This window comes from Physeter macrocephalus, chromosome 11 (assembly GCF_002837175.3).
Source record: "Physeter macrocephalus isolate SW-GA chromosome 11, ASM283717v5, whole genome shotgun sequence".
Classification (NCBI taxonomy): domain Eukaryota; kingdom Metazoa; phylum Chordata; class Mammalia; order Artiodactyla; family Physeteridae; genus Physeter; species Physeter macrocephalus.
This window is the reverse complement of record NC_041224.1, coordinates 137,533,644-137,558,374: the sequence shown is the minus strand read 5'-3', so window position 1 is coordinate 137,558,374 and position 24,731 is coordinate 137,533,644. Positions and strand designations below refer to the sequence as shown.

General features: G+C 43.2%; 1 long non-coding RNA gene across 2 annotated transcripts in view; it reads right to left on the bottom strand.

The window, feature by feature from the left end:
- The window catches only part of LOC102978820 (uncharacterized), a 198,616-nt gene extending 192,395 nt beyond the window's left edge, over window positions 1-6,221 (bottom strand). For both annotated transcript variants that reach the window (XR_008618674.1, XR_008618673.1), the window contains exon 1: window positions 6,068-6,221. This is a non-coding gene — a long non-coding RNA (uncharacterized lncRNA). The remainder of the gene's footprint in view (window positions 1-6,067) is intronic.
- Window positions 6,222-24,731: the final 18,510 nt, after the last annotated feature.

The following is a 24,731-nucleotide window of genomic DNA, read 5'->3' as shown; positions in this document are numbered from 1 at the left end:
TGAATTGTTTGGGGTTTGTTTTTGTAGGTCCTTTTCTTCTCTTGTGTTTCCCACTTAGAGAAGTTCCTCTAGCATTTGTTGTAGAGCTGGTTTAGTGGTGCTGAATTCTCTTAGCTTTGCTTATCTGTAAAGCTTTTGATTTCTCTGTCAAATCTGAATGAGATCCTTGCCAGGTAAAGTCATCTTGGTTGTAGGTTCTTCCCTTTCATGACTTTAAATATGTCATGCCACTCCCTTCTGGTTTGTAGAGTTTCTGCTGAGAAATCAGCTGTTAACCTTATGGGAGTTCCCTTGTATGTTATTTGTCGTTTTTCCCTTGTTGCTTTCAATAATTTTTCTTTGTCTTTCATTTTTGTCAGTTTTATTACTACACGTCTCAGCATGTTTCTCCTTGGGTTTATCCTGCCTGGGACTCTCTGTGCTTCCTGGACTTGGGTGGCTATTTCCTTTCCCATGTTAGGGAAGTTTTCCACTATAATCTCTGCAAATATTTTCTCAGGTCCTTTCTCTCTCTCTTCTCCTTCTGGGACCCCAATAATGCAAATGTTGGTGTGTTTAATGTTGTCCCAGAGGTCTCTTAGGCTATCTTCATTTCTTTTCATTCTTTTTAATTTATTCTGTTCCATGGCAGTGATTTCTACCATTCTGTCTTTCAGGTCACTTACCTGTTCTTCTCCCTCAGTTATTCTGCTATTGATTTCTTCTAGTGTATATTTAATTTCAGTTATTGTATTGTTCATCTCTGTTTATTTGTTCTTTAATTCCTCTAGGTCTTTGTTAAATGTTTCTTGCATTGTCTCGATCTCTGCCTCCATTCTTTTTCCAAGGCTCTGAATCATCTTCACTATCATTATTCTGAATTCTTTTTCTGGAAGGTCGCCTATCTCCACATCATTTAGTTGTTTTTCTGGAGCTTTATCTTGTTCCTTTCTCTGGTACACAGTCCTCTCCCTTTTCATTTGGTCTATCTTTCTGTGAATGTGGTTTTCATTCTACGGGCTGCAGGATTGTAGTTCTTTTTGCTTGTGCTATCTGTCCTCCGGTGGATGAGGCTATCTAAGAGGCTTCTGCAAGCTTCCTGATGGGAGGGACTGGTGGTGGGTAGAGCTGAGTGTTGCTCTGGTGGGCTGTGCTCAGTAAAACTTTAATCTGCTTTTCTGCTGTGGCAGACTCTGGGAGGGCTCATGCCAAGGAGTACTTCCCAGAACTTCTGCTGCCAGTGTCCTTGTCCCCATGGTGAGCCACAGCCGCCCCCCACCTCTGCAGGAGACCCTCCAACACTAGCAGGTAGGTCTGATTCAGTCTCCGATGGGGTCACTGCTCCTTCCCCTGGGTCCCGATGCGCACACTACTTTGTATGTGCCCTCCAAGAGTGGAGTCTCTGTTTTCCCCAGACCTGTTGAAGTCTTGCAATCAAATCCCACGAGCTTTCAAAGTCTGATTCTCTGGGAATTCTTCCTCCTGTTGCCGGACCCCCAGGTTGGGAAGCCCGACGTGGGGCTCAGAACCTTCACTCCAGTGGGTGGACTTCCGTGGTACAATTGTTCTCCAGTTTGTGAGTCGCCCACCCAGCAGTTATGGGATTTGATTTTATTGTGATTGTGCCCCTCTTACCATCTCATTGTGGCTTCTCCTTTGTTTTGGAATGTGGGGTATCTTTTTTGGTGAGTTCCAGTGTCTTCCTGTTGATGATTGTTCAGCAGTTAGTTGTGATTCCGGTGCTCACAAGAGGGAGTGTGAAATTGGTGAATTTTTGTGTAGCCATTTTAATATTGAAGATGGAAGAAAAAGAGCAACACTTTTGGCATATTATGCTTTATCATTTCAAGGAAAGTAAAAACGCAACTGAAACACAAAAAAAGATTTGTGCATTGTATGGAGAAGATGCTGTGACTGATCAAACATGTCAAAAGTGGTTAGTGAAGTTTTATGCTGGGGATTTCTCTCACTGGATGATGCTCCACGGTCGGGTAGACCAGTTGAAGTTGACAGTGATCAAATCAAGACATTAATTAAGAACAATCAATGTTATACCACGCGGGAGAGAGCCGACATACTCAAAATATCCAAATCAAGCGTTGAAAATCATTTGTAACAGCTTGGTTATGTTAATCGCTTTGATGTTTGCGTTCCACATAACTTAAGCGAAGAAAACCTTCTTGACCGTATTTCCACATGTGATTCTCTACTTAAATGTAATGAAAATGTTCCATTTTTAAAACAAATTGTGATGGGCGATGAAAAGTGGATACTGTACAATAATGTGGAACGGAAGAGATCGTGGGGCAAGTGAAATGAACCACCACCAACCACACCAAAGGCCGGTCTTCATGCAAAGAAGATGATGTTATATATAGTGGGACTGGAAGGGAGTCCTCTATTATGAGCTCCTTCCGGAAAACCAAACAATTAATTCCAACAAGTACTGCTCCCAGTTAGACCAACTGAAAGCAGCACTCGATGAAAAAAAGCATCCAGAATTAGTCAACAGAAAACACATAATCTTCCATCAGGATACCACAAGACCGCATGTTTCTTTGATGACCAGGCAAAAACTGTTACAGTTTGGCTGGGAAGTTCTGATTTATCCACTCTATTCACCAGACATTGCACCTTTGGATTTCCATTTATTTTGGTCTTTACAAAATTCTCTTAATGGAAAAAATTTCAATCCCCTGGAAGACTATAAAAGGCACCTGGAACAGTTCTTTGCTCAAAAAGATAAAAAGTTTTGGGAAGACGGCATTATGAAGTTGCCTGAAAAATGGCAGAAGGTAGTGGAACAAAATGGTGAATACGTTGTTCAATAAAGTTCTTGGTGAAAATTAAAAATGTGTCTTTTATTTTTACTTAAAAACCAAAGGAACTTTTTGGCCAACCCAATATTATCCCCAGTTCCATCAACAGTCAACTCAGAAAAGTCTGGCCGGCTGAGACTGGTCTTTACCACACCTGGGGCTCCCAGCCCTGGCTGCAGAGTTAAATCTGAAAACCTTTAGAAAAATACAGATGCCCAGGCCCCAGGGTCCACCAATTCTGTCAAACCCCTAGCAGCAGAGCCAGGCATATTAATTTTGGAAAAGCTCCCCCGGTGATTATAGTGAATATGTAGGGCCTAGAACCACTGCTCTACACAAGGGATAGAGGAGGGAGGTATGGACAGAAGGACAACACAGTGGGTAGCCACTGTCTGTGTCCAGTATCCACCCCCAGAGCCACACAGTGCTGCAAGGGATCCTGCAAGGCATTTAATTTGGCACACAATTTTAATGTGTGCCGAATTAAATGCCTTGGAAAGATAAATCCACAAACCCTGCACACTGTGTGATATATTCCAGTAAAAACTGCTTGTGCATAATGGGCTTTTTCAATCTGCACCCCTGTCTCATTTTATTCCTATAGAGCACTGGTTCTCAGGCAGAGGAAGTTTGGCCCTCCAGCAGACATTGGGCAATGTCTGGAAACAAGTTTGCTTCTCACTACTTGGGAAGGATAGGGAGGTGTTACTGGCATCAGGTGAGTAGAGGCCAGGGATGCTACTAAACATCCTACAATGCACAGAATGGCCCCCTGCCACAAAGAATTATCCAGCTCCAAATGACAATAGTACTGAAGTTGAAACACGCTAATGTAAAGAAGCAGTAGTCACCACTAGGTAGACGCGAAGCCTTGAATACAACCCTCCTCCAGGTCGGAAGCCCGTCCCTGACCAAGCATGTTTCAAAGAATCACAGAGCAGGAAGAGACTTAAGAGACAATGAGCCCACTGAGACTCAGTTGGGTTTTTAGGAAAATCCTAGAACAAAGCTACACAATGTTTACCAAACCACATTACAATGCATTGCTGGCTTGACTTTCTGCCCAGGTAGTACAAGTGTTGCAAATTAACTAAAAATGGTATTCCTTACAGCAAATTCTTATTCGTTGATTTAACAAGTATTTGATGGGTGCCCAGGGCACCCAACACCCTTGGGTGTTCAGGGCACATTGCCGAATTTCCCTGCCCAACACTGTTACCCACCCTGGGATAGCCCTCTTAATGTTCAAGCCCAATATAAGATCCAGGCAAGATATGCAGACTCAGAACACAGCAAAATCACCCCCAGCTGGGTTTATGGTGGTTTTATTGTTTTCTGGCTCATTGGGTAACTTGGCAACCTGGGATCAGGTGTGCAAAGAACTGAAGGAGACCCATCCAAGAATCAGCTCTCCCAGGGGCTACACTGGGGTGAGGCTTAGCACAGCCTGAAGCCCAAGGTCAGATGCCTAGCATTCCTCCCAGCTGCCCAAAGCTGCTCTCTGCCCCCAGCCCAGCCTGCTCCAGCTCCCTCTCACATTGGGCGAGTTACGGGCAGCAGACTCAGGCCAGCCAGCACCCAGCCACCGAGTCCAGGGCTCTCCTCCTTCTCCACGCCCTCTCCTCACGTCCTCGCTGCCACACTGTTATCGACATGAATAAGCACTCCGTGGTAACTTGCCACAGAAATGAAAACTGCTCTGGGGGAAGAAATTGGGAACGTTTTGTCCTCCAGGGTCACAAGAGATTTAAGTTATTCTCCCTACTGGAGGTCTCATTTACACTGGGTGGAAACAACAACAAAATAAAAACCTGTCGAATGGATTGTGCAATAAAGGGAAATAAATGCTGCAGACCCAAACTGGTGGGGGCAAAGAAGAAGGGAGAGGAAGGACATGAAGCCACCATGAAGAAGAAACTGAGTCTGTGTGCCAGGGGGTGCTGGGCACTGGGTGATGCTGGAGGAGGGGGCCAGGGGCAGCCCTCCTGCCGGCTCCTTGAGATGTCCCTGTGCCTGCAACCATGCCTCCCCGTGCCAGGGAACACAGCACCCCACGCCTCTGCCCACCCCACAAAACTCTGGGCTCAGCTGTGCCACTGACACCTGGCCAGAGACAACTGTCCCTGATATAAAGCAAGAGCCGGCCAGAGCCACCTGGCCGGCGGGCCTGTGATCACAGCAGACGCTCCCAATATTTCACCTCTTTCCTCCTCCTTCGGAACTCTATCTCAAAGTTATTTCCTCAGGGATGCTTCCTCTAATCCCCTAGATTCATTCTTTCACTCAACAAATATCTACTGAATGAATTTATTGAGTGGCCCCCAAGGGTAAGGTGCCCTTCATGTAATCTCCCACAGCAAACGCCTTCTCCTCTTTAACAATAATGATGGTAATTAAGTACTTACATAATTATTTCTTAGGGTCCAGTTCCCACCCCAAACCACCAGTCCTTCCAGAATATTGAGCTCCATGAAAACAGGAGCCAAATCTGTCTGGTTGACTCTGCTACATGCCACTGTCGGTGCCTCCCAGGTGTTGGGACAAATTGAATGAATGGGTGAACATATGTGTGAGCAAACGGTCGGAGATACTCTTTTTATCATGTAAGTCCTCAAAAATCCAGTACTTATTTTACCCTTACAGCAGATGTCAAATTGGACAAGCCTCATTTCAAGTGCTCATAGCCACACGTGGTTACCATACGGGGCAGTGCAAGGCTGGGCTCCACCAGGGCCTTACCAGTGTGCTTGTTTGCTGGTAAAGTAGGAGAAAATTTAAGCTCTGCTACACCGGGAGACAAGACATCCCTTATGCTTCTTTCTGGTCGTTAGATGGCCCGGGTCCAATCCTATCTCTGCCACTTACTACTTGCACGATCTGGGCAAGTTATGTGACCTCCCTATGCCTCAGTTCCCTCTTCTATAAAGTGGGGGTATTTTTATAACAGTATCTACGTTATGGGCGAGATGGCAGGAACAATAAGGTAAGACCCCTCAGCCCTTAGAACACTGCCTGTCTCATAGTAAGTACGCAATAGCATCAGCCATTTAATATCTTATTATATGATTATATCATGTACAGATATTCATGCTCCACTTCCCGACGCACGAGATGGGAGGTAGCTCAAGTCACCACACATTCCGTGGTTACAACAAAAGAACCAGTATCCATTTTAGAACTACATTCTGAGCATATCTGTCACCGACAAAGACCACTGGGTTCCCCAAGGAAAAGCAAGATGGAATCTAGGTGATAAGATAAGGTCTAACCTCTTCCTTTGTGTTTCATGTAGTTTCCCTTGTTCTTAGGGTGCCGCATCCAGAGGCCTCGCACCTGGCCCTTCAGACCGGAGTTCCTGGGGCAGCACGTCTGTGCCCTCCCCTCAGCTCCAGGGCTCTGCGCAGAAACACTGCCACCAGCGCTCAGTTCAAGATGGCGGCGGTGGCGGGCCGTGTGCAGCGCCGCTGCTGTCGGCGCTGCGATCTGGAGGCGGAGCCGCAGCGGCTGCACCGTTTCCCACAAGGACTCCGCCTCCTCCCCCACTGCCGAGATCCCTAGAAAGCAGCCCCACCCACAGTCTTTGCGGGAGGGCGTGTGCTCTGCAGCCGGAGCTCACACCACTCTGTTCTTTGATCAAAGAATAAAACTCTTTTGCTTCCAAATGGAAGAACTCAGTCTCGTTCTATTGGTTTGAGCAACGCTGGGCAGAGGACCCCTCTTAGGGACCAACTCGGGAGGGTCAGTAACATGTTCTTTCATGGGTACTGCAAGATATATCTTAACCAATGAGACTGATTATGGTTGTACGAATTGTACAAGCTAGTAAAAAATGTAAATGCACATAGAGAAGAGAATTTCGACTCGGCCATGGCACCCATTATCATTGGTGAGAATGGGAAGTACTCGTTTAAATAAAAATCTCTGTGCAACTTTGTACAGGTTGTTTTAATGCGGTTCTCCCATCTGTTAAACTCAAATTCCACTGTAGGACAGACAAGCTGTGTCCTTTCCAATCCAGCACAGAAAGAAAATGACATTTACATTTGATTTCCTGTCTGGGGCATAAAGTCAGCTCCAGAAAGCTGAGCATTCAGCAGGTGGAATCCAGATGCAGGGCAAATGCTGGAACCATGACTGCTGTCATCGTGGCCCCAGAGCAGGGGCATGCCACATTTGGAATAAGGTAATAGTACCTACCTTGCAGGAACACTGTGAACATTTAATTGAAGTAATATGAGTGACAGTGCTTGACCCAAAGTAGGTATTCAATAAATGTCCTTAGGGAAATACAATCTAATGTCTGGGTCTTCTAATGATGCCACAATCTCATTAAAAAGACTTCTATATCGAACTAAAAATGTGTTCTAATTCTGCCCCTTTTGACTATACAGAATGAGTCTAATTCCTCCTCCAGAAAGCCCTCAAACATATGAGGGTGACCTTTCATGCCCTCCCCACCAAACTTCTCTTTTCCAGCGGAACGTCCTCAAGTTCCTCCAATAAGACAAGAATTTGTTGTCTTCAAAGTAACTAGAAGCATCTGGGCTCCAGTGGATCCCAAGACACATCTCAGCACCAATAACATGCCTATAGCCCTGCAGGATCCCCAACTTGGTTTTGTGGGATATGGATAAAGTTAACCTCATGGTTAAGCCTAATGCTTTCTTCATCATATAAAATTCAGGGAACTTTCTGCATATGCTCTCCCCAGCCCCAGCATCGACTGCAGATGCTGCTTTGTTTGAAAGAGCCCGTTTTACTACTAATACGCTCTTCACAGTTGAAATCCAGTGCCGAACCTTTAAAGTGACATTTATTGTGGTCTTGGGAAAGGTTCAGTGGACGTGAGAAGTGACAGCTCAGGGTGATAAATCAAATGCAGCTCAGTTTTCATTTAAGGGCAAACTATCATCCAGCCAGCCTGTCTCAGTCATCAAGCAGCTCTGGCAGCTTGTAGCTTCTTACGTACATGGTAAACAGAACACTGAATGGTGACAATTTCTTCAACTGCTAGGATGAGCCGTCGGCTTCTGTTCTCTGCTCAAACTTGACATCTTAAGCTGCTGGTTAGAGGACAGGCATGTTAAAAACTTTTCAGGACTCACCATAATCGTAAAGCCTCTTTTAGAAATGATGCTGCTTGTACAGCATGTTCACAGCACACCTTGTCTGCTCTGCTTCCTAAAGCACTGAACTGAAGGTTGTAATACTCTAGCACTGACTGTCCAGTACAGCAGTCACTAGCCACATGAGGACACTGAGCATTTGAAATCTGGCTAGCTTGACTTGAGATGTGGTGTAAGTATAAAATAATAAAGGATTTCAAAAATTTAGTACAAAAAATTGTAAAATGTCTTATTTCTAATCATATGTATTGATTTTATGTTGAATTGATAATGTTTTGGATATACTGGATTAAACTAAATATTTAAATTAATTTCACCTCTTTCTTTTTACTTTTTTTTCAATGTGGCCACTAGAAAATTTTAAGTTACATATGCAATTTGTAATGTGGCTCCATTACACTTCAATTGAACAGCACTAGTCTGGAAGGCAAGGTGGGAGCTGGAAATCCCTCATTTCTCTGGCTCTTCCTCTGGGTTCAGACTTAGGAAAAAGGGACCTACTTCAGAAACCATCACTCGCTTTACTGTTTATTTATTGGTTAGACTACAGCAGTGGTCCTCAAACTTCAGTGAACATAAATGCTATGGACTGAACTGTGTTACCCCAAGATTCATATGTTGAAGCCTAACCCTCCCTGTACTGGAGATAAGGCCTTTAAGGGGGTGATTAAGGTTAAATGAGGTCACAAGGGTGGAGCCCTGATCCAATAAAACTGATACTCCTGGGTATATATTCAAAAACACCAAAAACACTAATTCAAAAAGATACACACACACCCTAATGTTCATAGCAGCATTATTTACAATAGCCTAGAAATGGAAGCAACCTAAGCATTCATCAACAGATGAATGGATAAAGAAGATTACACACACACACACACACACACACACACACACACACACACACACATACTCAGCCATAAAAAAGAGTGAAATTTTGCCACTTGCAGCAACATGGATGGACTTGGAGGGTATAATTCTAAATAAAATAAGTCAGAAGGAGAAAGACAAATACTGCATGATATCACTTATATGTGGATTCTAAGAAATACAGCAAACTAGGGAATATAATAAAAAAGAAGCAGACTCACAGATATAGAGAACAAACTAGTGGTTACAAGTGGGGGAGTGGGAGGTACAAACTATTAGGTATAAAATAAGCTACAAGATATGTTGTACAATAGGGGGAATATAGCCAATATTTTATCAAAACTATAAATGGAGTATAACCCTTATAAACTGTGAATCACTATATTGTACACCTGTAACTTACATAATATTGTACATCAACTATACTTCAATAACAAAAATAAGAAGAGGAGGAAACACCAGCGCTCTCTCCACCATGTGAGGACACAGGGAGAAGGTAGCCATCTACAAGCCAGGAAGAGAGATTGCACCGGAAATGAAACCCTGATGGAACCCTGATCTTAGATTTTCCAGACTCCAGAACTGTGAGAAAATACATTTCTGTTGTTTTAAGCCACCAAGCCTGTGGTATTTTGTTATGGCAGCTTGAACAGACTAAGGCAATAAGCATCACCTGTGGAGCTTGTTAGACATACAGGTTGCTGTTGTTTCTATTCCTGAAAGAGGCCGACTCTATTGATCTGAGACAGGCCTAGAAATCTGCCCTTCTTTAACAAGCACTCTAGGGCCTCCCTGGTGGCGCAGTGGTTGCGCGTCCGCCTGCCGATGCAGGGGAACCGGGTTCGCGCCCCGGTATGGGAGGATCCCACATGCCGCGGAGCGGCTGGGCCCGTGGGCCATGGCCGCTGAGCCTGCGCGTCCGGAGCCTGTGCTCCGCAACGGGAAAGGCCGCAACAGAGGAAGGCCCGCATACCACAAAAAAAAACAAAACAAAAAAAAAAAACAAGCACTCTAAGCATTCTATGGGTATTTTGAGGTACCCTGGACCAAAAGAAACATCATTATCTAGACTCCTGTTGGCACTGTTGCAGGAGGAGTTAGTGGACAAGAACTGAATTCCTAGTTCTACCACTCCAGCAGTGGTAGCCAAATTAATTTGATCGTGAGCATCCCTTTTTGATAAAGCATTTTTGAGCATGCAACCGGCTGAGCACTATACTTCGTGATAAATTACACATGCCCAAACTATAAACCATATACTGAATATTATCAAAGTTAATTTTTTCATAAAAATACAGGTATGAAGTTATGCTATTTTCTTTTTGGATCCAAGTGGATCATCTTCAGCCTGTGGAGGCCTCTCATCGAACAAGTTATAACACTTTATAAGTTATATGAAATCCTTGCTTTTGCCCATGCTGTTCCCATTTTGCCTTCTCTGCACTTAGAAAATGCCTATTTATCCCTCAGGCTTCAGCTCATAAATCTCCTCTGAACCACTCTTCCTTCTCCTCCCCCTCTCACAGACAGCATTTCAGCCCCTCTTTGCAGCACATCTATGGACTCACCACACTGAATTGCAAATATTTGTTTAACCTGTCATCTCCTTGAGGGCATGGACTGTGCTTTATTTATCTGTTTCGCCTGTGCCTTGCACACAGCTCCTGGCACAAGGTATGCATTTTTTTTTAACGTTTGTAAAATGAGCAAACCAGTGAATGAGACTGCAATTAATCAATACTTTCAGCAAGTCACTGCCCTTCTCTGCGGAAGCAGAATCACCATAGTTTATGTGAGAAATAACCCGCATAAAGGAGTGCGGTGAGAAGCTATCTGAAGCCATACTGGGCTTTAAGTTTGGGTTTACAAAAGCACGTATAATTCACACCAACCCGAGGATGAAAGCAAAGTGAACAGCCTAAACCACTCACAGCATAAAGGGCAGAGAAGGTTTTGGGGTGTTTTGGTTTTTTTTTTACTGCTATTTTTAATTGTTTGTCTTAAGGTCAGGATCCTCCTGGCAAAGTAACAATGGATGGCTTGTGAGAGATCTCAGTGCATCTTTGTGGGGCAAGACAAAAAGATGGATGGGGAACGAGAGGGCTTGTAGAGGCAATATCATTTGTGAGCTACATCCAGGTCTGCACCTGCACAAAATGAAGGAGTCACTTGGCCCAAGCCTCAGAAACGTTACGGCTAAAAGTATCACCTTTGGAAATTTAAACCTGGCTTGGGTGTGTAATAGCAAGTGTCCTCCCTCTGTGAAGTCTAAAGCCTCATTAGTTAGAAGTTCGTTTCCCCCATTCCTTCACGTGCATCGTGTTGTCTCTGTCCCCAAGCTTCCCCTGTCAGGGAGTCATCATGGGTGGCAGCAGTACCCTGGCTGGAAGAATTCTCTGGGTGCTCTCTCACATGTGCTGGGGCCCATAGGAGAAGAGAAATGCTTTGTCACTTCCCTGTTTACATAACAGTTCTTCCTCTCAGCAGGAACTTGAAAGAAACAAAGTTGTACATAATTGGTTATCTTCTCAGTCCCACTTATAAAGATTGACCCTGTGATATACTGAAAAGTAAAATACATGTCTGTTCATGAATCACTTTTCAAGGTGATTAGCAAGCAACATTACCAGTAGAAAGGTTTCTATATTGTTCCCCTAAGAGTAGGGTTGCCATATTTAGCAAATAAAAATATAGGACGCCTGGTTAAATTTGAATTTCAGATAGGCAATGAATAATTTTCTGGTATAAGCGTATATTGCATATGTCCTGCATTTTATCTGGCAACCCTACCTGAAAGGGAAAAAAATCTCTACATAACCCTCATGGGGAAAATTTCTCTCTATGTCTCTGGAAATGTTTCCCACTAGCTGAGAGGTGTAGGTTAATAAAAACATACGTCTAAAAGCTAAGATATCTGAGTTCTCTTCTAGTTCATCCTCTCATTGATTCATCAATGTTTCATCCCAAATACTGAGGTATGACTCTCCTGGGAGCGTGTTTTCTTTGTAACATAGCAGGTTTCTAAAGATCAAATATGTTACCTGACAGGAGGAACCCTAATGGAGGGAATTTCATGTAACAGTGGCAGATACATGGTACTCAAGAAGGACTTTCTGTCCTAGCTAAGCCTTCAAAATGTTGTAGTTACCACTTCTACCTATGTTTAAAGGCTGTCCTGCATCTGACTTGTTGTTGTTCATTTATTATTACATCTTGTGCCTGCTTCCAAAATGGAAGTAATTTGCAGTGAAAAAGAATAAAAATCACCCAAAGTAAATATCATGTGAGGACTGAGCTTCCTGGAAGCCAAGGCAGAAAATAAAATGCAGCACATTACATACCTCTCACTGTTGGGTAAACAGCACTGTTGGCTTCTCAGAAGAAACAAAGTTCTTCCTGGCATTAAATTCCAACATGCATGTGCGTGTATGCATGCATACGTGCAAAACTGTGCATGTCCAGATGCCCCTTCAGAACTGTCCTTCCAGAACTTTCAAAGTTATTTGATAAGAATTCTGCAACAGAGATCAAGACTCTGCCCATAAATTTAAAGTCCTTTTATTGGGAGTTACCTCTTCAGGGAGGAGGGTACTAGCATAGTGTAAATGCAAAGCAGGGGGAAGATAAAAAAAAAAAAAAACTGGCTGAGCTTGGTCACAAATGTGAAAGTAGACTTTCACACGTGAAAAACACTATAGAGCCTGAATACGGCTCTCCACAAAGTGTTCTTCATTATTATTATTCGTTAGTGTAAACATGTGGCTTGTTTTCAATTATTCCGAATTGAAGCTAGTGAGACAAGATGATAAAGTTCCAAGACAACGTTAAATTACTAGGGCCTCTTATTACAAAGCAGCATTTTTCTTTTCAGGGTTATGTACCACCCTTTTTCTTATTGATTACTAATGCAACATCAAGCTGTGAACTTCTACAACGCTGAAAATAATTCATGCAACCAATCTTCTTTAACAAACTAATCATCTTGCTCCTTCAGGAAGTACAAGATATGGAACACTGGTGATGATTATGAAAAATAACAGTCTTTATAAGAACCCACCGTGCTCCACGCTATAGCTAAGGAAACTTTAACTGTGTTTAATGATCTTGCCACTAATACTCTCATTGAGATAGTCAGGGCCTGCCACATCATTTTAGGACGGAAGTTCTCAAACACATTGTTCTCAGAACGCCTTTATACTCTTACCAAAATTATTAAGTACCCCAAAGAGCTATTGTTCAGATGTATTATAAAGATAAATATAATACGTTGCTATATTAGAAATTAAGGCTGAAAAAAATTTAAATATCTATTTGTTAACCTTACTAAGAAAAAATCTAATACATGTTAACATTTTTATCAAACACAGCTATGTTTTCCAAAACAAAAACATTAGTGAGGACAGTGGTATTACTATACATTTTTGCAAATCTCTTTAATGCCTGGATAGCTGGATTCTCATATCTGCTTCTGTATTCGATCTGTTCCAATGTCACGTGTTACATGACATTTGGAAAACCCCCCTGTACACTCATGAGAGAATGAGAGTTAAAAAAAGGAGATAGGGAGGGCTTCCCTGATGGCGCAGTGGTTGAGAATCCGCCTGCCGATGCAGGGGACACGGGTTCATGCCCTGGTCCGGGAAGATCCCACATGCAACAGATAGCTAGTGGGAAGCAGCTGCATAGCACAGGGAGATCAGCTCGGTGCTCTGTGACCACCTAGAGGGGTGGAAAAAGGAGATAGGGAGGGAGAGGCAAGAGGGAGGAGATATGGGGATATATGTATAGCTGATTCACTTTGTTATAAAGCAGAAACTAACACACCATTGTAAAGCAATTATACTCCAATAAAGATGTTAAAAATAAAAAGGAGATAACAACTTAGTATTATTATTAAAATCGTTTTGTCTTCACAGACCCCCCTGAGAGTGTCTCAGGGACTATTAGGGTTCCCTCAACACATTTTGAGAACTGCTGTATTTGGATAAGACTGACTCCCATTTTACTATCTAGTGAAGAAAACACTAGAATTACAAGAGTAAAAGTTCCATTCTACATATATAAGCTAAACAGAAGTATAAAACACAGTATCTATTTTAAGGGGCTTAAAATTTATTTTGCAATAGAGTAGTGGGGTATATTGCATTACTCTTCAAAATATCAGCTGCTCCTCTTACAAGGAGCACCTAAATGGGCCCACCCAACAGAGACTATCCCTATGGGAAGATTATACTCTTCCCACCCTATTGTGTTCATGTCTGTCCATCTGACTCACTTTAACCAATGAAATGTGAGTAGAAGTGGCATGTGCTACTTCTGTGCAGAAGCTTTAATGACCATTAATGGATGCTTTAATGGATAGGTGATTCTTCCATCCCTCATCTCCTCTCCCATGAGACTCACAATGTCCAGGAAAGAGCTGCTTCTTCAGCCTGGGTCCTGAAATGAAGGCAACATGGAGCAGAGCAGCAGTTAATCCACGCAGTGCGTGTAACAAAGCAGTCCACTGAGATTTTTGGAGTTATTTGTTACCACAGCATAACTGAGCCTATGGTGACTGATAAAGGTGGGATAAGATAAGTATAGAAAAACTTATATATCAAAGAAGTATCATAATAATTATTCCCACTTATTAACCAATATAAAGCAAAGGGAAATCTATGTCAGTTTCCTCAATTTTTAAGCAAATATTTAATTAAATGTAACAAGCATTATGGGGTCAGGCTCTATGCTAGACACTGAATATCCAGGGATGAGTAAGATACGGTCTCAGCATGGAAGGAGGTGGTGGGAAGCACAGCTTTGACACTGGAAGCTTAGCTCTGCTACTCACAACTGTATGACCTTGGGTAAGTTTCTCTGAGCCTTATTTTCTCACCTGTAAAATGGATATAATAATACCTACTTCAGATGATTGTAAGAATTAAATGATATGATTATGTAAAGTATGTAGCAGATAGCCTAGCATAGTGTGTATTTTCAATAAAGACTATTTTCCTTCCTCATATGTCTCCCCATCTCCCACCTCCCACTCCTGGATGAGGGTCGTAGGATTCTAAACTTAGCTCTATCTACTGGATTTCTGAGTTACTTTTCTAAATTTTAGTGTCTCCAAAAATAAAAAAATTGCATATGTACCACATACATATACATACACACACAAATATATTCATTTAGTCTGTCACTCAACTAATACTTATTAAATATTATACTCACTTTACAAATAAGAAAACTCAAGCAGTGATAGGTTAAATAACTTCTCCAATGTCATATGTCAGCACATATATACTTAAACCTCATTTTCTTAATGGCTGATAATATTCAACAGTATTTATAGATTACAATTTACTTAACTATTCCCTCTTTGATGGGCATTTGTAAGATGTGTTATGTGTTTACTATCACAACAAAGAAACATCCTTATACAAATATTTTTTATACATATGTAACTACATTTTAGGATAAATTCTTAGAATTGGATCGCCAGGTCAAAGAGCATAGAAATTTAAATTCTGATAAGTACTGTGAAATTGCTTTTTAGAAAGTCTTTGCCAATTTATACTCCTGCCCTCGAAGAATGAACATGCCCTTTCTTCAGAGCCTTATCTACACTATCCACTAAACCTTCAACAGCTTGTGCCTCTGGATCTGGATGATGTTCCCAAGAATACTCTCATTGGGCACTGTTTAGAAAAGCTGCTGAACGGAGAGGACCCATATTTTTGTGCCTGGTGGGTTAATGCCTTCTTTCTCTGCTTTCACACACAATGGCATTTGGGACATCTGGCTGGAAGTAGGCTTTGATCCGCTCTGAACTACACAAGAATAATTCATCTATCTGAAAGGTAACTTGTATATTGATCCAGAAACATTGCAGGAGTGCAGCTTTTTCATTGATTATTTGATAATGGGTCATTTCATTTTTATCTACTTCTGACTTCTCTGTCTAACTCAGATTTAAAAACTAGGTAACCCTGAGCACATAATTCATCTCAGTGGAAAGTATTTTGCCTGCCAATTCACATTAGCTCAAAAAGTGACCCTGCAAACCTCTAAGTCCTTCAGAGCAATACATTTTAGAGATGGCTCTTCCAACCTGCCTTATTCTTGTTTAATATCTGGACAAGACACTAAGGGAGCATTTAGTTTGAAGCAAATTGCATCTCATATCTTCTTGGAGTGAGGCAAAAGCAAATTTAAAACATCTTTCAATGAAGTGAGCCCACATTGACAAGAGTACGTGTATTTGCTTCCATTGTATATTCTTAGCTAATTTACAACTACATTCATTGAATTAATAATGATCAGCTGGGATTCACAGAGGCCTGATACCCAGGGCTCCATTCAAGGGCTGCTGGCCTGATATTTAAATATTTATTGATGATAATTGGGTGACAGACAGGGATGGGCTCAGCCAGAAATAAATTCAATCTGCTTGCACAAGCATCCTAGCCAAGAGTCCTCCTTAGGCCACATAGATACAATACCAAGAGAAATGGGAGGTGAAAAGAACATTGAAGATATGTGAAAACTAAGAAACTGAGCCTTATGATTGCTTTGTTTAGTTAAAGGTAAAGGTAAACTCCTTATACATTTTTTTAACCAAATTGCCAACAAAAAGAAGAGAATGTGGAATTCAACACTGCTTTCCTGGATTCTGAATATTTCCTCCCACTTTAGAAAACATTTGAGTGCTACTAGGTACTAGGCATTAGATCTGTATAGAGACTAAAAGGAGACCCAAAGGAAAAAAAATGAAAGCGGTAGAAGGTAGAGGAAAAAAAGGTGAGAGGGAAAAGAAGTTGATCAGAAAGAAAACACTGGAAAAAATGATAAAAGATCCTTTTCAACCCATGACCTACCTTATTAGCACTTAGAAACATTTAGTCATTACTCTCCCCGCCCCTGACACACACACACACACACAAGATGATTCAGCCTGCTGCCTCTACTTGACAAATAGGAATATTACAGATAATTTAGCTATCAGTGTTAATCATCTTACTGGAGCATGTATTAGTCAAGGTATGCCAGGTTATGCTGCAGTAACAAAGAAACTCAAAACTTTAATGACCAAAAACTACAAAGGTTATTTCAGGCTCACACCACATGTCCATCTCAAGCTGCAGGGCATTCTGCTCATCAGAGTTACCCAAGGACACAGGCTGACAGAGCAGCCAATGGCTCCTGCAGAAGGAGAATCTTGCATTGGCAATTAAATGATCTGGGCTGGAAGGAAACAGCACTGATGACCACCACAGGGGAAAGGCTTAAGGCAGGTGTGGCTTTGAAGCCCTTCTCTGCTTCTAACTAACCCCGTGAACTTGAACACATCATTTAAACTCTTGGAGGCTCAGATTCCTTAAGTGAAAAATGGAAATAATACAACTTACTCATGAAGTTGCTATAAAGAATAAATGAGATGATAAATATGCAGAACCTAGAACATATTGGGGGCTCAATAAATGATAGGCTCTTGGTTCTTACCACATTAAAAGACTTCCAAAGAGCCCAGTGTGCTTTTACTCTCTTGCAATACATTATACACAAGATTCTTTAAAATATATATTAAACCACAATACATACGTATCTCAAGGCTCTCACTGCCACCTACTGTGGTTTCCAACAGCTCAATTTTGTACATGGGGAAAGATGACCTGGAGGTGATTGAAGAATTCAGCCAAAGTTGTTCCATAGTCAAGAAGGCGTAACAACCATCCTTGTGTCTCCTGACGTCCAATGCAATCTCCACCTCACTGCTACGCCTGACCTACTGTGCATGGGGGCAAGAAGGGAAAACAATATACCTCACCCCAGAGAGCATCTTTGGCAGCAAGCTTTTAGACAAGTAGCAGGTAAGTCAAAAGGTTACTTTCTATTCATATGCAGTGATTACTCTTCACGTATTTCCCATAATAGCCAAGGAAAGCTAAAGAGATAAAAAAATGATCACAATAACAATAACCATAATAATGGCTAACATTTACTAAGAACTTACTCCATGCCAGGTCCTATTCTACAAACTTTTAGAAGATTCTCTCATTTAATCCTCACACTAACACTAGGAAGTAGGTGATAATATCACCCCATTTTGCAGGTGAGAGAACTGAGGCCCCATGAGGTGAAGCATCTTGCCCAGGGCATCCTAAACAGTAAGCGGTAGTCAGCAGTCAAGCACAGACAATTTTATTCTGAATCCCATCATCTTAGCTTCCCCACTATGGTTCTAATTCATATACAGTCACTAGTTTGAAATCTTGCTTACCAGCAAAAGGGAATGGTGGCTGATGGAATTGCTCCATAAGTTCAAGGGCTAAGAACTGTAGGTTCATTCAGACATTCTGTTGTATTCTTGTCCGTCATTATACTCAGCATCTCCCTAGCATCAGACAATTAAACAGATAAGTTCTTGAACATGTAAAGAAAGAATAAAAGAGGCAGATCAGAGCACAGAGAAGATGATCAACTGATATTTACCAAACACATGAATGTCAAATTCATCATCATTAATTGAAGAAAATTCAAATTGATGTTCTTCCTGTGCTAGTCAACAACATCCCAGACATAAACAAAGCTCATTATTTTAACTTCATCAGCCCCTTAACACAAGATATGCATGCCAGATTCTGAATATTGAACCTCATTGCACCACTGCCTTTTTATAAACCAAGGAAGATAGTTCATGGAACAAAGTGCTTTAGGGAAGTGTCACAGGGTGGAAGAAGGACAGGGAATTCACACTTATCTCCAGGGAGAAGGGGGCACCCCATGGAAGCAGCAGGCCAGCTCCCTCAGTCCTGACAGGTACTATTTCAGTGTTACGGGACCAATAAATTGGAGAGAGACTTAGTACCTATTATTTTAATACTCAGCTAAAAGAAATTTTTAAATTCCATATCCATGAATTTTCAGGGAGAACCAAGTAGTCTGCACTAACCCCAAAATGTCACAGCTAATGCTCTGTCAAACAAAACAAATCTCTCTCCAAATAAAGACAACAGTATTAAATGGAATTCTCTGTGTGTTTTTAAATGCATAACCAATTAGCAATCACTCAGTAATGAACTAATAGAACTTACAAGGTTCCCCTTTCTGATTTTGCAGAAATATTTGGAAATTAATGGGATGTAATTTATCAGACTAAGCTCACAAGCTATTTCCAAGTCCTTGTTCTTTTTCCTTTCACATGACAAAGTGGGCTGCAACTAACAATTTCTGTGGTCACAGTGTATGATCACTATTGCTAAGTGGAAGTTGTAGGGGAAATAACAGCAGTTGGCCAGGGTAGGTTAGGATGGCAAACAAGGCCTTGTCAGTCAGTACCCCTCAGATCACATACTTCCACCTGCTCCACATGTCCTTAGCTGTGTTTGTTGAGAAAGATTTAGCCTCAGCAAGCTGGTGAATGGTCCATGACATGCTCCGGCAACGGGGATCAGAAACATACAATCATTGAAAACTTGTTGGGGAAGTAGAGGTCAATCCAAATACATAGGCCCTAAAGCAAAAGTTACCAATTTGTTATCAGTGACTTTAAAATCAAATAGAACAGAGCAGTTTCACTGTACCAACAGAGGGTCAAGGTAATCCCAAAGGAAGCCCTTTGGCTTTTTGACTGTCAAGGAGCCTTGATTCAGAAATGATGGAGGAGGGCTTCCCTAGTGGTGCAGTGGTTAAGAATCTGCCTGCCAATGCAGGGGACACAGGTTCGAGCCCTGGTCTGGGAAGATCCCACATGCCGCGGAGCAACTAAGCCCGTGCGCCGCAACTACTGAGCCTGCACTCTACAGTCCGTGAGCCACAACTACAGAGCCTGTGTGCCTACAGCCCGTGCTCCACAACAAGAGAAGCCCCCGCCATGAGAAGCCTGCACACCACAACGAAGAGTAGCCCCCGCTCACCGCAACTAGACAAAGCTCGCGTGCAGCAACGAAGACCCAACACAGCCAAAAAAATAAAAATTAAAACGTTAAAAAAAAGAAATGATGGAGGACTTCTGCTTAAGTCCTGAGCAGACTTGCAGCTCACAAGGCTACAAGTGGCCTTCCTCATACCTTTGTGTTTTCTGGGGGCGTGGCACCACCACCATGCACATATCTATGTGCTTGTTATAAGACACAAGTTGTTATTTTCCTCTAGGCAGGAATTAACTATCAAATGGCCTTATATAGGCACCATAGCACCTGTACCTTTGATATCCAAAAATGTTTACTTTTCAAACTACTGACGGTACTGTGGTCTTGCCAATCAGCACCAAAACAGATCACGTCACACTTCTTGCTAGCATAGTAGTTTTCCACTGTTCCACAGAGCACCAGGGTTTCACGGAGGGGCTCCTCCAAGACAGGAAGCAGGGAAGTGAAGGTCAACAGGGTGAAGCATCTCTCCCACCTCCAGAGCCATGGTTTCTGCTTTATCTGTTATATCAGAGATATGGTTTTTCACTTGAGGAGGGTTCTGGTTCCTTAAAAAATTTAAAAACCACTATTCTAGAAGATGCCCAGGTTATCAGAAAAATAAAATCAGTATGTAGCGTGCCTCATCCAAGAGAAGCAGCTATGTGTGTATCAGTGCTCTGGGTTTCCAGGGTAAAGTATTTTCCTTTCTCAACAGTGAACAGTAGTTACCCCTCAGAACTCCAGGAAGAACCAGCAACCCTGAGTGCCTCAACAGCCTAATAGAGCCCCTACTTGATCATCTGAGGGAAAAAAAAAGCCATGTAGGGGAAAAGAGATATGAATAAAACAAGTTAAAAACAACAGCAAAACAGCAGCACTATGCCACCATGGAAATGCTATATTATTAACTTGCTTCATGGGAATTTACCCAGCCCTCTGCATGCGAATGGTCCAACCCAGCTATTGAAAGGTTCATGCAGACTGAAGGAAGTTAAGAGACAAAAGGAGCTGAGTAGAGGCCGTATCTGCACTCAGAAGGCCTGTGGTGACCTATCAACTCACTGTCCCGCTGAGTCGAGAGAGAGAGAGAGAGAGAGAGAGAGAGAGAGAGAGAGAGAGAGAGAGAAACAAGACCCCAGGGCTGAATCATGGGTAGTCCAATCTGAATGCATTCCCAGACAAAACATCAGTCAGACACCCTGGCACCAAAGACACAACGAAGAAAATGCTGGGGAAAGATCTCTGTTTAAAGGTCTATTGATTCCAAAAGAGCCCTATAGCAAAAAGTCTTTGACTCCAAATGCAGCAGCCTGTTTTCATCCTCCTTGTGCCTGCGACACACACAGCCTGATGTGAAATGAGCCTGTGCTGTTCTGATGTTCATGCATTAAGCAAGAAAGGGTACCCAAGGTAGAAGAGCAGAAAGCTCTTCTGGGAAGCATCCAGACCCCTGCATCTAAAGGCGTGATGTGGATCCTAGAAGCCGCCATGTGGGACCCTTCTATGAGGCCCCCTAACCTGTTCTATCTCCTAGGGACCAGACAAGAGTAGGGGGGCAGGTCTCACTAGCCAGAGAGGAGAATGGGACACAGAGTGGATGGTGGATGGAGAAAGAGACCCAAGGTTTGGGCAATGGGGTCTCCGAACACCCAGCCTACTTCTGGCTCCTGGACCTGAACGGCTCTTCCATGCAGACACTCCAGTGCCTCTTCTTTGGACATCCTGGGACATCTCGCTGCCTTACCTTTACCCAAGTTCCCTGCCTTTCATCACCCCTAATGCTTTTCCACTGATGAGCTCCTTTCAGAGCAGGCCCAGGTAACTACTACTTCTTAGGCCATAGGCCCAAGACATGGTATGCCCAATGGAGCTTCTTTGAAGAGCCCAGGGAGGGCCAGTTTAAATGACCTTTCCTCCAAGCAGTGCCTCCAGAAGCTCCACAATGCGCCTCTCTGCCTCAGAGCATCTACCTGAAGATTTAGAGGCAGAAAAGGACAGAGTTATGTGGGTTATGCACTGTTGGGTTGCTTTCTCTGACCCCCGAAGACCTTCCTCCATCTTCTCTCCAATCTGATCCAGGACTCTGAAGTCATAAACTAGTCCTTATCCTTTCTCTCCCCAAATACGGCAGATTCTTTCATAGTGATATTACCAAGGTGTCCACTCATCATTAGCTTGGAATGGAAGTTCAGCAACTTTGCTATGGCGTGGCTTTGCTCTGATGTTTTCATTATGATAGCTACAGAAGAATTTGGGGACATTTTATAAACCCCAAAGTCTTAAAGTGAATTTTTAGAGATTTATTAGCTCATGAAATCTTAGGTTATGTCATTGTTGTGTAACAGCCAATACAGAGGGATCTGAAATATGTGTCTCTAGTGACCACATGGTTTCTCAGAGTGAGACTTCTCCACAGCCAGGGGCCGACAGATGACCAGGCGACTAGCTAGAGGAGGTGGCATTGTCATAGGAAACCAGAACTTCTGACTCTTAGCGTTTCCTTAGTCCAGTGTGGGAAAAAGTTCCAGTTCTTATTTCTGTTTGCCAACAAAATGTTCAGATGTCTAGAATCCATCTGTGAAGAGCCCCACAAGAATTTGGCAGTCACATCAGAGCAAGGGAGCTTGTTCAGAGTGATTAGAATGGAGAGTCATAGCAGTAACTTTCTAATATCACTAATCTGCAACAGATTTTCATTCCTTGGGGGGCCGAGCCATCATTTAGCTTATTAGGAAGGAAAGGCATATGGCTCAGTCAGAGGAGTTTGGATCATCTCAGTACAATAAGGTTTGAAGGCTGAGGGCATACCCACCAGTGAGAGACAAAAGAGAGAAGATGGGGCCAACAAGGCGGACCAGGTAAGCAGCAAGGAAATGAAAGATGGTGGCAGATGTCACAGTACTCTGGTTATGAATGCCCCATCCCAATCAAACTTACCATGGAGATACCGGGGGTCAGGCTCTCTGAGCAGAGCCTACATCTCCTACACCAGAGCCACCAGGCTCTAGTTCTTGGAAGTCTGGTCCATGGACAGTCAACTTTCCTTAAAACTGAATGGTACAGGACAGTGACCTAGAGGAAAAGTTCAGAGGGAACTTCGCTTTACTCTGAAGCCCACGTAAGATTCCTCTTAGCCTAGATTTCTTAGGCAAGGATTAAGGGCTAAAGCTTTACTCAGGCAATACAATGCCAGGGCAGTGAAAATGAGGGGAAAGGAGGGTCAGTCAGGAAAGGATGGAAAGTAAATGCATGTTGATGTCTTACTGTGCTGTCCACTGCTTCCCAACAAGTGTTAAAGAGATGCAGCCCTTGCACAACGGGTGTACCTGCTTGGCCGCAGCAGGACATCTCTGGTCAAGCTATAAAGAGAAAAAAAATGTACCTCAGGACTGTCCATCAAAGGGAAGAATGGAGAGGGAATTTACCCATCTCCAGTCTTGTTGGCCAAGATGTGGCCCATTTAACTCCCCTGCATTTCTGTGTTGCATCAAACAGCTCTGCCCCCACCAAGTGCCATGACGCTCATTCACATCCAGAGGCGCTGGGAGGAGGCAGAGCCTCTGGGCATCAGAACCGCACCAGAGCCTTGCCAGAGTTGACCCACACTGCAACCCCTGAGAAGAGTAAGCAGCTGCATCCAGGAGGCAGGGGAGGCCAAGAGAATGGGGGCACCTGAGATGTGGCCATAAACTGACATGATCTTTAGTTAAAGGAAACTGCTTCCCCTTGCTCCTGATTTTCAATGTAGCTGTCGTCAATTCTGAGCGCATCACTGGAACTGGCAGAATCTGGAGTTTAGGAAGCCTAATGTGAAGCCGGGCTCCCTGCCCCTCTGCCTCTCTAGGTGACCTTCTGGAAGGGAAGATGCCTAATGCCTCTTTGCACCTGCTCCCTGAGACAGGCTTTCCACTTCCATCCACAAACATATTAGTAACCGGATGAGATCAGGTTTGGCCCATTGGGTGATTGTGGGATTCCACTCTAGTTCTTGGCTTGATGATGCATATCAAAAAGCCAAAAAGAACTATACATCCCCTTTCCCGTACATTGAGGCAGCACAGCATTAGGCTGAGGGTTTTAGGTTGGGCTCTGGAGGGAGACAGCCTAGAGTAACTGGGGCCACCACCTCCTAGTTATGTAACCTCTCTCTCTGTTCTCTCATATGTAAAAATGGACATAAGGTTAGGACGCCCTCACGGAGCTGTTGGGAGCGTGAAGCGAAACATTCCCTGGCAAGTGCCTAAACAGTACCTGATACCTAGAAGGCATGAAATATTAGCTTTTAATAGTTAGAAATTCCCTTGCCCATTATTTCATTTTTTTGTCCTCGCTGCCAAAACGTCGGGAGGTAAATTGTGACTCATTTGATCTCATCACTTACAAAACCTGTTTATTCCTCCTGAATCAACTTGTTTTTTTCCCTGCTCCGTTGTATTGCAGTCATGTGAACATCCTTTATAACAAGCTGCATCTTCTATCTCCTTTCCTATCAAGCTTTCCTCCTTTGATCTGCCCTATCACAGTCCCATTTTTCCAGATAAGGTAACTGGCCTCTCTCTGGCTTGCGTCCCGCACCCAGCACCCTTCCTAGGGTAGGTGGCAGGCTGAGCTCTGACCCTTCCATGTTTTGTGTCTGGAGAGGGCTGCCGGCTTCATTAAAGGTGAGCACAGCCCTGCAGGACCCAGCTGTCACCATCTGGAGTGCTGGGCCGCAGAGTGCTGAGGAGGAGGAGTCGAGTCGGAATAAGGGTTCTAGAAAAATCACTCCTCAGACGCTGCAGCCTCCAAAGGCCAGCTCCCCGCCCAAACCATCCGCGAGCCACTGGGTATCAGCCAACACTCTTCTGGGGATGTAGGAGCCAACGCACCCCCATTTTCTCTTCCCCAAACGAGGCATTCTGTTTCCTAGGACAGTGAGTCTCTCGTGTAATGGCCAGTTTATTACTCGACATTTGAAACTCAAAGCCTCAGAAACAAACAGAAGTGCAATTTCCTCGATGCTCCTAAAGCTACAGATTTCCACGCAACTTCCTTGGGCG